The sequence below is a fragment of the Pyxicephalus adspersus genome, chromosome 5 (assembly GCF_032062135.1).
Source record: "Pyxicephalus adspersus chromosome 5, UCB_Pads_2.0, whole genome shotgun sequence".
In the NCBI taxonomy this organism is placed as follows: Eukaryota; Metazoa; Chordata; class Amphibia; order Anura; family Pyxicephalidae; genus Pyxicephalus; species Pyxicephalus adspersus.
In genome coordinates this window covers 96,082,478-96,101,432 of record NC_092862.1, presented here as the reverse complement: position 1 = coordinate 96,101,432, position 18,955 = coordinate 96,082,478, and the positions used below count along the sequence as shown (strand labels likewise).

Here is an 18,955-nt window from a genome sequence, read left to right as displayed (position 1 = left end):
TCAGCAGGATTCTAATGTTCTGTGAAAGTGCACAAGTGTTTTGTGTTCATTGATAGAGGTGTAATCCTAAATAGGATAAAAGAAGTAATTAGCAGTGATAATTATGCTAAGCTGTGATGGGATTGGTGGATTTTTACAATAACAGCAACTGTCGGGCTTAGGACAGAAACAGATACATAGTAGTTGATAGTAGGTGTGGATGATCATCATTAACTGGCTTATTATGTATACATGTTTTTATATGATAAACACCATGAAATAATAGGTGCTCCTTACATTTTAAGTGTAGTGTATTCTCTAGGGCTGGTTGTGTCTTATAAATGGCCACTAGATGTCTAGCAATAGTAAAATTGTATAAATCAAAAGAAATGCCTTATTATAGTTTTATAAATGAGTATACTAACAAAACAGATTTAATGCTCACTTTAAAAACATCTTGCACTACTTAAAAAAAATGAAAGTGACTGTTTTTCAATACTGAGTACAAAATCAAAGGGTTAGTCAAAATAGCTAAATTTTATTTTTGAAGTGTAAAAGCCCACTCAAAGTAAAAATCTGATAGGATCTCTTTATTCTGGCTTACCTGCACAGGCTCACTGTAAATAACATTAATGGCAGCCAGCTAGGCAGAAAAGAAATAGGAATGTGCCATTGACAGTGCTTAGAAAACAAATGAATCAAGAATGACTGGGGGACAATGGATTTGCTGATTTGTGTAGTTAATGGAAAGAGCCAGATGCTGTTCTGGGCTACAGTCACACACATTCTGGACTGGTCGAGCAATAGACAACACCAGCATAATGGAAAAAAAAGCAGCAAGGAACCTCCTGGAATCAGCAAGACCTATTGATTAGCTATAATCTCTGTTTCTGTTATGTGTTCTAAATGCAGCTAACCTGAAAAAACAATATACTGTTTTGGATCTTCATTGATTAGAAAAATTGAAGCATGGAAACATTGTATGTTCTATTGTATGTTTTTGATAGGAAAAAAAATGTAAAAGGTTTTTCAAAGTGAAGGATTTGTATAATTTGTTGCAAAAAATCGTAATTATCGTAATTAATCGTAATAATTCGTCGCAAAAAAGTTTTGTGTGCTTCTGCCCTTTAGCAATAACCTGTCACAGGAATGTCTACTGTGTGTCTTATGTGAACACACATAAGACAAGACCAGGGTCTGTCCATGGAGTTTTTCTCCTTCTCTGTTGCAGTTCTCTTCTATTTCAGCCCTTGAAGCAGGATGATATTTAATCTTTATTAAATTACATTTTATCTGTTTAAAATAACAGACTTCATGACCCTCTGGCAACTATTACACAGATATTGAAATAGGTAGGCTATAGGAGCGTTTGTCCCACTCTGATCTTTCTTTTTCTTTATAGAAATAAAATCTAGAAAGTAAATAAGGACAGAAAAAAGAAAAATTCCTCTTAGTACACTTGACTGTAGTTTAACAAATGTGGCAAATCCACACGGCTGGTAAATTGGCAGAGTAGGCTCCATTATTTACAAATAACCCTAAGGGCCGGTTTATACCACCATGCACTATATTGATGAACATTGCAGTGTTAGGATTGTTATTCAAAACAAGTGGGCTGCAATGCACCTTCAGGCATGAAATAATAGGTGCTGTTTACATTTTAAGTGTAGCACAGGTGCATTGGGCAGGGGGGGATTCACTGTTAAAGCCAATACAATGCACCAATGCATATTGCACATGTTGCCTCCTCCACCTGGGTATGATTAAAGCTGCGTACACACTTGCAATTTTTCTCGTTGGAAAGGATCTTTCACGATCCTTTCCAACGAGAAAAGACTGCAGGATGCATGAACGATGCTGTACATACAGCACCGTTCATGCTCTATGGAGAGGGGAGGGGGAGAGCGACGGAGCGGCACCCTGCTGCGCACTCTCCCCTTCCCTTTCATTAGGATCGGTCGTCGTCCATGGATCCGCCAGGACGGTCGTCGGACGATGGACGACGACCGACTGTACACACGGCAGATTTTCGCCCGATAATTGGCCGATACCATTATAGACAAATTAGATTATAGACAAATCTATAAATGTTGCTAAAAATAACATACAATACATTTTTAGGAATTAACATACCAAGATGTTTCTTGGCGTCTAACTCAAGGAAAATATGCTCACTTTTGTCTATGGGGTTCAAAAAGCACTCTTTTTCTACTTTTGCTATAATTGTCTCATCCCTAACTCCAAAAGCCCTGCATTGTAAATGAGAATGCGGAGGTAGGCTCACAACCTGGACTATTGAAGAAAATGTCACTGTATTCCTTGAGATTGATGAATAAGGTAAGTAGCAGTGCTGTTTGTTTGTTTTTTAAATAAAAATGAGCATGTAGCTTTTACTGTTCAGAGGTAGCCCCACTGCAATGGTAATTTTGTCTTATACTCAGAGTTGAGCTTTAAGGTGATATTTATTTTCTTTACTTGTGAATTGTAATAACTGAGCTAAAGTAACTAGAATTATTCAAAAATAAACTGTACACATGTGGCAAGATCAATACATTTTAAACATGTCTTCCACAATAACAAATAATTGTTCTCATGATAGAAGGCCTTGAAGCATAAAATAGCCTTCACATCAGAACAATGTGTGGGTAACTTCTTAACTGACTTCATTCTTTGTGCATAACATTCTGCATTTCTAAATGTGATATACCACATACAATGTACTTGTGGCTATCTGTGCATTTCTATGGATCGTGCCTCTAGCATATTCTGTGAAAATGATCACCGGGTACTTCGTATTTCCGTGAGGTTGGCGGAATTGTAAATATTTACTTTTGTTTTGTCTATCATCTAACGTTAGTGGGAAACATTATTTGTGGTGCATCCAGATCTTGAATTTATATAACAACAACAACCTCAATCTAAAATGTCAATTCAATTGTCATACAAGATAGAGACTGTAAGTGTGTTCTTATGTTCTTCGTATGTAAGTCGGAATAGGTGCATTATTTTAATAAATGCAATTAGGATAGATGTTTGTCTCAACATATTATTAGGCAGCATGGTGTCAGTTACTGTATAAAATCCTCACAGAGAGTTAATCACAAACAAAAGCAAGAAAAAAAAAAACTTTATGGAGCCTAGACATTCATTAACTTCTGGAGAAATCTGTGCTTTGATATGCAAAAAGAAACAACTGCAGAATTTGTCTTGGTCATTAAAGAGTTAGAAGAAGGTTTTAGAAGAGATCAGCCACAACCTCAGCTGCCTTTAGCAGAAGATTTCTTCTGCAAGTCATGCAAAGCACTCCCCTTCCCCCATCAAGTCTCCATAGAACACAAGCTCGCAGGGAAGGCCCATTCGTATCTAGGAGTCGTCTGTATGTTGGATGTCCTTAACTCAGGGACTACCTGTACTCCTAAATTTCTAATCGTCTGAGGTCGATTTTTTGAGGGAGGAGGTGATTAACCTACCTGTATGTTGTTGGTATGTGGGAAGAAACTCATGCAAACACATGGAGAACTTACAAACTTAATTCTGAAGGTGTTCTGGCTGTGATTCTAGCTTGCTATCCTACTACTGCATGCCAAAGAGTTGGATATGTATATCCTGAACATGTTCCCAGTATAGAGAACCATTTTTCACTCTAGTGGATCATTTTCCAATGTATAAAGTCACAAACTTTTGAATAACCTTGGCACAATATCTGTAGAAGATATTCTTCACTTACACAAAAACTTTTCCATTTGCTAAATCTAGGTGCATTTATAGTATGTGGAAAGCACTAAACGATTTAGACATCTGGGTACTGTACTTCCCTTCCATCAGCTCTTCTGCTGAGCCAAGACCAGGTTCCAGTTCAGAGATAAAAGTAGCTGACATAAGTGATACAAAGTGATTTTGTTCAGAATTAGAACATTGAAATAGAGCTGGAAATGATGTAATGGATGATTGTGTACAAGAAGCAGGGATGATTGCTCAGTACCTTGGAGAGAGACAAGATACTTGCCGGAACATTTTAGATAATTTTTTACAGCGTGCATGTTTCAAACTGATTTGTACTTTGTCATCAAGCCCTACAAAATGATTGCAACTGTTTTGCCTTTGAAAAATACCTGTTGATTTTCATTTGGGCTAGTTTTTTTTGCCCTTGAATTATGACCATCAGTTCTTTAATCTAGATCTGGCTTTATCACAGTCACAGTAGTGTTTTTCCAAACATTTTTACCTCTTATACCATTTTTAAATGCTATATTTGTATTACATAGAAAAATTTATATTACTACCAGCCATGTATATGTAGAATTTTGATAAAGAAGGTGAATAATCCACTTTTTCATCTTTCAATGTTTTATTAACCATGCCAATTATTGTATTACTAGCTCTGACTTCACCTATAGTTTTTTTTTTTTTTCTTTATCATCATTTTCTTGAGTTAAGTACTTCACTATTAAAAAGAATGAATAACCTGGGGTCCTTCAGCTTTTGAGAACCAGCCACTCCGAGAATGCAGTGCAAGCCAGAATTATTTTATACCTTGACATGGCTCTATGTAAAGGTATTTGAATATTTTGATTATTATTCATGACACATTATTGCTACTGAACACCATTCCTTGTTGTGAAGTACAGGAGTAATTTCAAAATTCATGACATGTTCCCTCCAAGGAGAATCTCTTCCTGGAAATGTGACCCAGCTTACCCTGGGTGACAGCTCTTCCACTAGCTGTTTAGGATTCATCACATCTCTGTGCTTCACAGTGCTTCTATAGAAAATGCTCTATATATTTTTTTACCTTGTTTGTGGCATTTTGACCTTTGCAACAATCTTGCTATAAGCGGACCTTATGTACATGGATTGGGGAATTTCCTTTCACTGCTCAATCTCTTTCCTTAAATATTGCACATACATTTTAGAAAGCCATTCCACAAAAGATGTGCATATAAATGAGTAGGGATATGCAAATGAGTACAGAGTCAGGGAATTTGGTAGAATGCAACAAATCCTTAATACATCCATTCATTAGAATGAATTCAGTTTAGATTAAAACAGCAGATACTTATCTAATCCTAATGTAGTCAAAATAAAGACTACATAGTCCCACTAATCTGCAGTAATTAAGATAAATACTGGAAATAGAAGCTTCAGGAGCATGCTTGATCAGCAATGTTTATAGAATGTTTTCTAAAAATAATATTCATTAAAGCTGAAGTACCCTGGTTTGTAAAATGATGTAGTAAGGAATAAAAACAAAACTATATTTTTAAAAATGGAAAATACACAACCTCACCTTCTTCTCTGCCATAAAACAAAGCTGTGTTTAATTGGTATGCAACAGACAAATCTGAAGGCCAGTCTGATCTCAGATATTGTGAAGCTCATATATTCAGACCAAAGTCTGGGATGATCTTCACTTATCTGCTGCTATCTGAGTATCACCGTTGATTAAAAACCATTTGATATAGCTATATATAATCCAGCAAGTGTGTATGACTAACATCAGCCGTAGCCAGACTGTCTCAGGGAAAGCTCTTTTTATTTCCTAAATGTAGGTTTTATATGCCTTATGATTGCAATGTAATATAAAAATGTGTAAAATACCAAACTACAAATACATTTTGTTTGAGAGTCGCATTCCTAAGTACAGTCCTAAGAAACGGTACATCTGTTTATTTTGGCAATGTTTTAGATTGTGTAGGGGGATGTTATATTAAAACTTATTTTTATTTTAAAATATGTAGTTATAAAATGGGTGGCATACATAACACCCACCATAGTGTTTCAAAGTCTTGTATTACATAATACTAATAAATAATAATAATAAAAACAATGGCAATTGTGAGGAAACCTGTATGATAAGGTAATTGTGGTTCTAATATGCACATTGCACAGACAGCTTGGTAGAAGTCCTTGGGAAAGTCTCTGTTACTGTTAAGGGGCTTTGATTTTTTCAATTTTAACAACTTTGAGACATAACCTATAGGAGATATTGATCATTAATTGGCTTTAATATGGAGGCCTGATGTGACCTGAAGCTTTTGATAGCAGTTTATAGTTCTATATTTGCCTGTTTTTTGTGCTGGGACCCCCATCTTTTAAGGACCCTGTTACAAAGATTAAAAGATCTAAAAGGTCAGATGTACCTGTAAAGAAGGGAGTAAATACTTCTGCTGCCCACAACCAAACACTACTTCAATGATGGACTTTTATGAACAGTAGTCATGCAAGTGAAAGGAAACTGTAAATGCCGAGGGGGACATCTACACCCCTGAAAGCCCCGGCTTTAACTTTTACATTTTGCTTTGGGATTTGATTTTATTAATTTCACTCCCTTGTTTTTGTACCAAGTAAATATGTTATTTTATTATTAGTATTCATAAGCCTTGAGACCTACTTTTAGCAAACCATGACCATTTTCTTGTTACATTATGGGGACATCCTATTGGTATGCTGAACCAGTAACTATTACAATGTCTTATAAAAAAATGTGTGCAGTACATAAAATAGATGTTCCCAATATTCACGACCAAATTAGTGTGATGTAAAAATCTGTTTTCCCATAAGGCGAAGTAAACAAGTCATAACATCAATATATAAGCTAAACTTTATTGCATCAGTCTTGCCCCTAATTAGTTCTGTATTTTCTTTGTATGGACTAGAGTAGGTGTTTTTAAACCCAGTCCTAATGCAACGAAGATATGATCTCACCTCCATATATTATTTCTTAATTAGAATAGTGCATGTTCTCTAAATTAGCTATTTAGAGAAATTTAGGAATCTGTTTACAAGTCTGAATTTTTATGTATAGAGTGTGTTATTTAGACTAGTAATAAGATGCAGTGGACCAGCCGAACTCTGCAAATTTTAGAGAACAGACAATTTGTAATCTTTAGTATGTGTTGCATTACGTGAACTTCTAAAATAATTGCTACAATTATCTGGGCTGTACTATTCGTTGCTTAGCAATTATTTTCCTGAGCTTTAGGTGATGGGCTTGATTTGGAATATGTGCATCGACTAAAATTACCCGTTAAATCACTGTGCCCACAGTGCAAATAATGTAATTTTCAACAAAAAGTTAATGTCTTCAAATGTTACTAATATATTTTAGACCTTAAAAGTGTAACCCAGTTGAGTTTTATTCAGATAGGGTTCATATTTGCTGTCGTTTATTATAAATAACACACACACACACTATATATATATATATATATATATATATATATATATATATATATATATTGAGTTTCCTGACTCTATCCCCTAATATTTCATGGGATAGATTCACATACTACAGTATATATATTGCATCCTTGTCACTGGCCTGCTGAAAGGAAGAGGATAGGGATTATGTCTATCTTCTTCCATAAACTATTCTCCATTTTTAAATTGAAAGCTGTTTAGCAAAGTATGACTGATTCACCGTACATGTTCTTATAGAACGATTGTGGAGCCATGCTACAAATATAGATACATAAAATTACAAAATAAAAGAGTTCTGTATTGTTTCATACAGCACTGTGACACTAAGATGGGTTCAGCAGTCTGCTGCGTCCCTATACACTGTTCATTTACAGGCTAGGGGAATGACAAAACTTGTGTTACTTTAGCAGTGAATCATTAGTTTTCTTGTCCTGCCAGACAGGACTGTGCTATATGGTAGCATTGTGTAAATCTAAGAAATTGACTGAGAGAAACACAAACAGCAAAAAATATACCTGTATGCATTATTATGTGTATTTCCGTGTGGAGTTCTGCTAAAACTCTTTGTCTATATCAGGGGTGGGCAAACTTTTTTAGTCAGGGGCCACAATCTGAAATTTTACAGAGGGGCCGGGCCGATAGGAGAGTGGACGGAGTTATGTCATCATGACGCCACTGAACGTGACATCATGATGGAACAACTCCGCCCACTATTCTATTGCATATCTGAGCCTGCAATGGGAGAGTGGGCGGGTTATGTGCAGGGACACAGCCCGCCCACTCTCCCATCGCTAAAGTGAGTGACTGCTAAAGTAACACAAGTTTTGCCATTCCCCCAGCTTGTAAATGGACAATGTATAAGGACGCAGCAGACTGCTGAACCCATCTAACTGTCAGAGCCCTGGACCACCCAAAGGGCCGGAGAAATGAAATTTTTTTTTTTTTCAAATTTCACAATGTGAAAGGTATACATCTATATAATTGACTTTCTAACAATTTTCATGCTGCTTCTGCGAATATCCAACTCCAGTCTGAGCTCAGTGAGAAGCTTATTATAGGAAAACATGCATTTTAAAATCTCCCAGGGATTATCCTAGCACTGTTAAACTTTCTAATAAATAAAACCTCCTTAACTTAAACCATGTCGCTTTTGGAAGGCTAAACTTGCTAAAAATGTACTTATACTGAGGGTTAAAATCTTTTTATCAGTTGTTTCAGGTCTCCTGTATGTGCTATAATTGTTCCGCTATTTCTGTTCTATATACATTTAGAGGTTTAGCTCAATTACCAGCTAAATATGCATATTATAGGTTTCACAATACATGTAAATAGTCATTTATCATATTGTTTTACATCTACTGTAAAACATTTGTTTGGTTATTTTTATGGAATTTGGTAATGGCTAATGCTCAGGATTACAGTGAGTGCATTAACTCATTAGTTCTAATACAAAGTCCAACATTCTAGTCAAACAAAAAACTTCAGACCAGTGCTACTTTAATCATCCAAATAGGACAGTGTTTTAATTGAAAAAGGTGTATAATGTGTGTTGCAATAATATATGTGATAGTATGGGCATACTGCTGCAAGGCAAAAATGTGAATCCAGCCTTAATCTGCAAAGGTAACAACAGTTACTCATAAAAAAAAAGTTTCATTTAAATAACTAAATATTCCATAGCAGCATTAACAATAATAAACATTATATTATGTTACAAAATAAATATAGTGGTTTTTAAGATTTGTAATTTTTTGAATCATGCATTACTAAAATGAATTTTCCTTGAAAAAGTAGGGCATTCTTTCCTTTAATCACCATGCTAAAGGGTCTTTATTCCAATAGCTACCATTGTACCTCCAACCACCAATGTATGCAGACACCTCTACCACTGACCACCAGTGTACAGAGGGTCATTTTCATTACCCACCAATGTAAGGGGCTACTTTGCCATGCAATGGTAAGGGATGCCATGATTTTACCTAAATGCGACAATAATGTTGTTTTGTGGAGCAGGAAGGTGTTTGGTCAGATGTGGCTTTCAATACACATATGCAACATTCTTTATAATTTTATATTTGTAATTGTATCATTTTCAGAAAAATACATCATATTGTTTTAGTTGTGTTTTAAACTTGTGAAGATACATGAAAAATTTCCAATGCTTTACATTTCCTCTCACTTACTTTCAGCTTAATTAATAAAGCCAATCCTGTGACTAGTTTGTTTAGTGGATATCTCATTGTCATTTGTCAGACTCCTTCTAGTGTACATGGCTGGATTGATTATGTCTGCTTGAAAGAAGTTGCAGCATAGTATAGCACAATGTATTTGACCAATTGGGCCATTTATCTACTGGCATACTTGTTTACCATCTGTCTTAACTCCAACTCATTTAACATAAGAAGTTTAATTCCAAGAGACAGAGTACAAAATGCAGTAAAACAAACTAAGAGACCTTTTTCAGATACACTAAATAGCATTGCCAAGGTGTGCCAAGGTTTTTTTTTTTTAACTTTTAAAGTTTTTGACTGTGTATGTACTGCAGGCAAAGTTTTGGAGTACCACAGCGGAGATATTGCAGTATGTGGTTGCACTATACCTAGTTTCCTGGATTCAATCATGTAATAATTCCCTTCATGTTTAGGCATTCACTCATGCTTGATATTAGTTGCATTCACTGATTATTCACTAATGCTTAATATTAGTTGTGTTGTAAAATGTTTAAATACTTAAATAAAGTCACTGCAATGACATAACTACCTAAACTGTTTGATGCTGTCAAAATGCAAAAATTTCTTGGTACAATCACTACATTTTTCAATGATCACCCTATTTCCTTTCATGAAGTCTTTCCTGCTGATTCTAAGCAGCCTGATGTCTAAAGCCTAGAATAAGATGTCTATTTCCCACAGAACGCTGACAGCTTAGAATGCTGAGCTGCAGTTTCATCTCGGCTAAGTGGGACCTGGTGCAGCCATTAATCTGCTTCACTGGAACGTCCATCAGTCAGTCCGACTATTCCATCCTCATAAGCAGTTACAGTATAACCCCATATCCAGCATGGGCACACCACATAGGTATCAATTAAAATTACTTGGGCTGCTGGTGCATTAGTTGTGTCAAAAACAAATAAAAAAAAAACTTTATTTATTATATTAATATATTATATATATATATATTTCCAAAGTAATTGGGAGTACATCTCAAATTTATTGAAATATACTTCATGTATCATTATAGTTTTATTTTCCTTCCTTTGACAAAGCACAAATAATAAATGTGAATGTCTTCTGTGTTCTCTTTAAAATTATAGGCACCAAAGTACCACCAATATTGTCATTACTACAGTCCACCAGAACCCCATATTAATATGGGTGTAGAAACTTTAGTACTGGTACATCTTACAGTTAAAGAAATCTAATGTCTGTAGTACAACAATCCCAGCCATAGCTGCAGCAGAACCATAAAGTGCCAGTTAATACCTTCACTGTTTATCTCTCGGAGGCCCTGCTACAGGCATTTGAAATAACCAAAATGTTACTGGTTGGTGTGAATATGCCCACATGCCCATTCCTATATACCACGATACAGTGCTCAGTGGCTTTATGACATTTTAGCAGGCTTGAGCAGATCCTCGTGGAAATCGGCACCTTGCAAACAATATAATGTGGTATTTGTCGAGCTTTCTTGCATCAATTAGAGAAGGTAAGCGGTCACAGTAAGAGCATGATGAGGTACATTTTTCCCAGCCAGCATTTGCCATCCTTGAGATAAAACATGTTTGCTAAAAAGTTACTGACCTTCTGATAACATGTGCCCCACCAAATGTAGGTCAAACTTAGACATCATATTACTTTGGTCCAGGTCAATGTTTCTCAACCAGGATTCCATGGAACTGTGAGGTACCTTCAAAGATTGCTAGTAATTCCTTTAGCAATGAGCAGTTTTCAACTCTTAGGTCAGTTTAAGTGACACAAATGATCTGTTTGGCTATCTGTAAAGGTGGCATTCTTCCCAATGGCCAGTAATGTAAAAGGAATTCTTCCCATTGACCACAATGCTAATACACTGTAAACTTTGGATATACTAACTATATAAAGGGTTCCCTAATGACCTGAAAGTTAATAAAATGATTCTTCAACTGATAGAATAGTACGTAGCATATGAAAATCAGTTTCTTTGATGTGTGCTGCAATCAGTTGCCAATTGGGAAAAATAATTGGTCTCTTCCTTGTGATTTATAATCAGAATGCTCCTTAACTAAAACCTAGAAACAGGACAAAATGCAATGCCTAGGCATACTGGGTGAATTCCCCTCTGTAGCTGAGCCTGATACTCCGACCTGCTTTATTGGGATAGTGGAAAGAGGAAAATTGCTACTATTTTATATTCGTGTAACTATGATGATCTGCCCATAACCCCTAGGACAGCTGGGCCCAAGTAGTTAACATCTCCTAAAAATAAACACAAATATAAAGGTGAGTTGGATTTAAACACTGCACATTTTTTTCAACCTGGAATTTGTCTTCAGTCAACAAAGCTTTAGCTGCATTCACAATGTTGTGATAAATCTAGGATTTCCTTTTTATCCTCTTTAAGGTCACAGGTTGCCACGATGTCACAAAAGCCACATATTATTTGAGTATCACAATAATACCACTATTGCATACCTAGTTTCAATTCCATACAACACAACAAACTACAATCAGTGTAAAAAATAACCTTTGGACGCCAATAATATATTTTGGTTCGTTTGTTTAAAAGTTATCTGACAAGGTTTCAAGATTTTGGCTTTAGTAGATTAAAATACTGCATGAATATTGGCCTTTAAATGTAGCTTGTTGTTTCTGATGTTTCATAGAAATAGTAATGGTTGCTGGTTGCAGTGAGGAGGACTATGATCTATATTTACTTAACCATTGTGGCCTTGTATATCTCAATATATCTGACAGTTTGACATTACACACCATAAACAAGTTTATGCAATCCTAAGGCCATGTAGACGACAGATGGGCCACCATGATATTGATTTACACTTTGAGCTTAGGGTGTTGACGACACAGATGTGATCTCTGCTATTCTGCTAGTTGTGCTATGTGCAAGCAGCTTACACCATGAGCTAAAACTATGTATAGCTAATACAGATAGCAATAGCAGTCCAATTGAACACTACACATTTTACTTGGGTGCAAACAATTATATAAACTGCAAAGAAATACATATAGGCTGCAAACTGTAGCTTATATGCTGATTTTCCTAAACCTTGACCTTTTTGTATTTCTCATGTAAAGGCTTACAATCAAACATAGTGGCATTTGTCAGAAGAATTCAGAGTCTGAAACAGTTTGGGCTGACAATGGCTTTTGTGGACTAAGTATCCTGTTAAAACTGAGAACTTTAACTTCATTATACTATACCTTTATTTTGGTTGCTTAAATATACCAGGGTTTCAAGATTCCAACTGGTTTTTCAGAACCTTTAAGGTCCTTTCCTTCCTACTAGTGCTCTTTTTACGTATCAAAGCAATGACAAAATAGAACTGAGGATCTAATTTGGCATTAAACAAGTGTAGCCTACTCCGTAAAGCAGTTAAAAAAATAGTGATTCTGTTTATAGCTGCACATGGGAATTTATCAGGCTCCTAAAGTTAGATTAGTGTGAGCCAAACATTAGTGTTATTGTTTGTAGAGTGGGAAGGCAGGATAATAAAAATTGAGGATTCTATAACTTTGTTGATTGATTGTTCCCTTAAATAGTGGGTTGGAGTACCTTCTATAGACATTAGATCAGATTGTGAGTGGATAAGTGGTGTGTGCGTTGGAGCTTTGCCATGATTATTTGTACATACTGTATTTGTATCCACATGAAATAGATCAGAAGAACGGTGATGGCCGTAATAATTGATGGCTTGCTTTGTGTTGAATGTGTTTGCTGTAAGTCTGCAGGGAGGAAATGCAACAAAATCCATGAAAGTTTACATTATTTAAAAATACATGGGAAATCATTACCATCGTTCTCTAAGTAATGTTGACATATGCTGTATTTCCCAGCATCCCCTTTACTTTTAATCAATGTATAGAAAAATCACGTTTTCCTAGTAGCCAGTTAAAATGATTACAAAGAAAAGTACATTTGACAATAACTGAAAAGTACGTCTGTTTAATATTGGTAAACAGTTGTTGCGGAATTTGAATTCAATTTATTTCTTCTGATAGTAAGTGCTCAGAACATAGAAAAAATTAAATAAAAAGGAACCTTTGTTGTCTAAGATACTAGATGTCACACTTCTGCATATTACAATATTCTGCAATGTTGGTATGTTGAAATCTTTCCCTTTTCACACTAGGAGTCCATGCAGGCAGAGCTTCGTTACATAGAAACAATCAGTATTTAAAACAGGAATGAATTCTCAAAATTATTGAAATCCTTATTCTATAATAACAAATTTTGGCAACCTGTCATCCCTTACTCTTTCCAGAAACTTGACTAAAACCTGATTCTAATTGTGATTTTCAAAAATTTGTGAGAAGGAATACCATCACTTTAGAAGCAGCTATAGAGGTTAGGGACAGTTTGCTTTTTCTTTTCTTCTGTTTGTCAAAAATATCCAAAGTCTGAGCAACAGTCTGAGCACGACTTTCAATCAATTTATAGAGAGGGTGGCATAAAAATATAACGTGTCTAGTACACTAACCTTTGTGCTGTCTTTTCCAAGGCTGGGCTCTTCAAAAACTGCTGGGAACATACTGTTTCCATTAGCTCGTAATACTGGTCCTTGCCATTTTATTGATGAAATAAATTGCTGCAAATAGACTCTTAGCAACTTTAAAGTTACACATTTCTTACATAAGATAGCAGGAATGGAGAGTAGACAGACCAAGAAGATAGTACTAAGCTAAGGGTAACACTAACATGCTGCCAACACTGCCAATTTTTAGATAGTAACATTTTGGAAAGAATAAATTGGGAGAAGGGTGCTTTTGAAGATGATTAAAATCTAATTGTACTTTTGGTATATTAGAAAAGATGTAAAATAAACAGTGATTTCAATGGTCTTCACTAAAAAAAGATTGCTATAACTAGGAACATCTGGAGATTATGTTATTAGCAAGTATAAAAATGCAATATTAATTTTTCATTGGAGTTTTTAGAACATCTGTTGATATTCCTGTGTCTCAGATTGTCTCTTTTTTATTCATGCAGAAGTCCATGTTATATAATAAGGAAGATAAAATAGCATGCATAAAAAAGCACTGGAAAAATGAAATCTCATACATGACAGTTGATATGATTGTAGTTGAATTTTCTGCAACTCACAACAGTATGTCTAAAGCTAAAACATTTTTTGGTATTGGTTACAAGATTGAAATGTTAAAATCCCTCTTAATACCTGAAAATATTTTATTTTGTTGTGTCCAAGAAAATAAACCTCTTTACAGACAAAAGTTTTTTCGTGACTTGGAATCATCTATCCAGTCTCCACATTTCCCTCAATACATATTTCTTGTGATTCATTTGCTGAAGAATAAGTACTAGGAAACATCTACATGTGACCTTACACTGTATATCTTCCGAATATGCTTGTTGTCTTTTCTCCATTGGTGATTTTCTATATTTATATACAAGATTGATTGTGTCCCCACAAGTTTTAAAATTGCATCAAAATTGCTCCTTGGCATTCTTCAGGGCTTGTTTAGTATGCCTCGCATACAAGAAAAATGTTTGAAGAAACAAATGAAGCCTCCGAAAATTACTGATTTCAAATTAAGTCTACTTTCCGGAACAAAAATAACAACAAAATTGCAATTACTGCAAACTTACAGGGTGGAATTTAGTTTATGGTTTTAAGTTTGTGCCATCCAATTTGTATCTGTAGTTATGTAACACATAAAGGTTTTGTTCCATAGCCTGTGTGTGGACAGTAGAAAGAGAAATAAACTTATTTGGTTGTGACTCTACTTGTCAGCACTCTCCTTTCACTGCAGTACAGCTGATTGGCTCCATGTGCTGCTGCTTCCTCCCCCACTCTGACTACTACAAAATGTTATCAAAATGATACCAAGTTAAATTGCATTTAAAAATACATTTAGTAAGGTATTTTTGAAAATAGAGCTGCAATAATATATCTTATTGGTGTTAAGTATTACCATTTTGTGAAAAACAACTCCATCAAAAAATACAGACCTACATTTAATATTACCCTTATAATACACAAACATTTATCTTTAAATGGAATAGACACCGTTTTGTTTTTTTCCCTTGAATAGAATAATAAAGGTTTATGGTTTTCATGTAAAAAACAAAACAAAAAAACTTTCAATAAGTAAGTTAATTGTCCGCATGCATGATCCAGCATACACAATCCAGTTCAGCACGTGCTTAAGTCAGGGCTTCGGCTTTACCGATTTTGAAGAAAAATCAGCAGTTTCCACATGTTTTTCCTAGAAAAAAAGGAATACATAGGATACCGGATAGAAAAGCCTACACGTGATTATATATTGCAGGTTATGCATGCTAAATAAAACATTTATTGTAAATTGATTAGGTTTTATTTTGGAAAATTATTTCTTCAATGTTTTAATGTTCAGATGTTTTCCTGGTAATTCAGTTTATTATTACTATACATGTCACAACTCATAAACATATAAACTTGACTTTAGTGAACAAGATCCTTAAGCTCAAATGTAAATTGGGTTTTCTTGGATTTAACAGTCCATTGATTTTATGCGCACAATATATTTTGCCAAGAGCTTTGTCAGAAATCGTAGAAATAATTTAATGCTTGCTGACCATGGATTCAATTAACTAATAAGCAAGTTTATATAGGTTTTCGTAGCAAATAACTGTGGACTAGGACTGAAGCTTTGTTTAATGCAGTCCCTGTCATAATGGCTTAGCTCACCTTGAGGGCATGAAACACATTATTGTAATGTCATCATATTAAGGCTTGGCTCACCTTGTTTTGGCTATGTGACTGCTGCCTTCTTCCAAATGAGATTTCGTGCAAGTATATTATGATCCTGTCTAATATATTCAAAGCTAAGCTGTGTGTTTTTTTTTTATTCACAAATTGCTTTGTTGTGTTAGGCAAACATGTCAAATAAAATTGTCAAATAAATGTTAACGAAAGCATCCACAAAAAAAATAGATTGTTTTTTGAGTTTGAGTAAGGTAGCACAGTCTTCCTCCTTTTAAAAAAGTTTTTAAAACTGATGATTAGTTCTCCGTTTCCACTACTGCATAACAGTATATGCTTTTGTCAACCAAAAAAAGGATTTTCATAGCTCCCGGTAAGCCATGCTGCAGCCCATGGTGCTTTCAAAACAAGGGCATTGGATTTGGAAAAGTCAGGCAGGGCTTCTGAAGCACTTACTGAATGCTTTTAATTATAGCATCCAACTGTCTCTTATTTGGGGCCAAGTCTAAATGGTAACCATTACTTCACATGTTGGACATGTAATGACTTTTGGCTAACTAGTACTGCTTAGTATATTAGTAATACATTTTGTCTGGTGTACGAAATATGGTGTTTTGCGTTGAACGTTAATGACTACTAGTTTTCTAGTTTGCTTTTCTCTTTTGTTATACTCTACATAGGATAACAGGAGGCCAGTATTAAAAGCCTAATCCTTTTTTTAAAAAGTCCATCATCCCATCTATGTTGGCAAAAATGTCTCCTTCACTGGCCACTCTTGTGCGGTAACTACCTTAGATTTCAGTAAAGCTGTACACAGTAGCAATGCTAGGAATATGGCTCCAAAGTTTTTCTTTAAGCCACATTCAGGTGCTTAAGTAGTTCCACTTGGAAACAAATGTATTATCTTTATTTTGAATGAACACATAACTATTTTACATTTTTATAGCTGTCTGAAGTTCAGAATTAATTGAATGGTAATCCTACCTTGAAACGACATGATTATATTTTTCATCTAGAACTGGGCCCATCGGTATAGAAAAAATAAACCATGTTTACCTAAACTGATTTTTATTCCTGAAGCTTCGGTAGATATTTAATGCCTTGTTAATATGCCAGTAACAGAACACAGCTGGGATACTTAGGATTTTACACTTTAATCAGCTTTTTATTGCATATAAAGCCATCAAATTAATAAAAAGCTATTTTTGGAGGTAAATCTGTGCAGTTAAGCATACCGATTTACTAATTACATAAAAATAAATTTTGCTTTTAAATTGTTACTGATTTTTTAGCTTAGATTTAGGGAAACTTCCTGGTAACTTCCTAGTAACAGGAAAAAAATTCAATAATAAAAAGAGCATCCGGCTGATATGACTGTTACCATGGCAATGAAGGAATTGTTCATAGGCTACTACACATGTACTAATTATGTGGACTGTGATGGCAATGGTAAACACTCACTGCTCATCATTTGCATATGTGCCTCTTGAGTAAAGTGATCTCTAGTACATGTACACAAAGGCATACATGCACAAAATTTATACAAATTCAGAATTTTACCTGTATCTGTATACACAGCATAGTCAGGTTTGTTGGCCCCTATAACTTTAGTGTACTCACCTTAATGAAAACTCTTCCCTGGTATTATTGCTGCATCATCCTTTTGATTTTTGGTCATTGCCTAATAAAGAATAGCACTGTGACTCATTGGGCCTGATTGATCAAAGCTCTTCAAGGCTGGAGAGAATACACTCTCATCAGTGAAGCTGGGTGATCCAGCAAACCGGGAATGGATCTGGTTCAGGATTGAAAACATTTGGTAACAAGTAGAAAATTATTTTTTAGAAATCCATTTCAGATTTGGTGGATCACCCAGGTTCACTGATGAAAGTGTATCTTCTCCAGCCTTGAAGAGCTTTAATAAATCAGGCACATTCTGTGTGACAGTCCCGGGCCCATTCATCCATAGTCCTGCATAAGCTATGACTCCAGTGATTTGTAGCTTACCCCAGAGCTCCCCCAATTTCTGTAAGCTGGCAGGTAGCGAAAAGGAAGGTGGACATTTTAACATGAACCTTTGGCTTTATACTTCAAAACCAATGCACAAATCTAAATATATTCATATATATTTTACCAGTTCTTATTGATTCCTTTCAAAACTGGAATCTGTGTAAGTGATAATGTACATTCACATACTGTCCCCTGTCCTTTATATGGGACAATTTTAAAGAGTTTACCTAAAACTTGAATTGATGTACATTTTGCTATACAAGAGTAGTCATGTCACCCATTTATGTTCTGGCAGGATGACAAAAATAAAAGTCAATCCTTTATAATGTAAGCTTTAAATGGTTTTGTTCAGCTTTAAGTAATACAAAGCTTTGAGTAATTTCAGCTTTCAGTAATTTCGAACGTTTAAATCATTCTTCCAGTTATTTTGGTACTTTTGCACACAGCATAAATTGCTGACTGTACACCGTTCAATGGATAAAAGATATATTTTAAAAGGATAAGTTATTCTCTGTAATGGAATGTATCATTGCCTCTGTTACACTTTTTTACAATTCCTGTCTTGAAAGAAAGCTTTCTCACATCACTCAATTTTATTTATTTATTTTTTTATTAAAGTTTGGAGAAAAGACTATTTTACATATAAACTTGTCACACATTTTATAAGGTTAAACCAAATATATGAGGAAAATGCAAAAGCAGAGGTTACTTTGTTCAAACATCTGTTCAACAGTCATTAGATCCCATGTTGTAAGTAGCTGAGCTTTTTCTGAGCTGCACTGCCAACCCTACTTACTAAGACTTACTACTGGTCATTAAAGCCATCAATCTAATTAAAGAACCTGTAGA

At 35.0% G+C, this 18,955-nt stretch overlaps 1 protein-coding gene across 5 annotated transcripts in view; it reads left to right on the top strand.

Moving 5' to 3' along the window:
• Positions 1–18,955, top strand: part of ELMO1 (engulfment and cell motility 1) — a 203,652-nt gene that overhangs the window by 159,358 nt on the left and 25,339 nt on the right. The gene's annotated exons all lie outside the window — the stretch shown is intronic.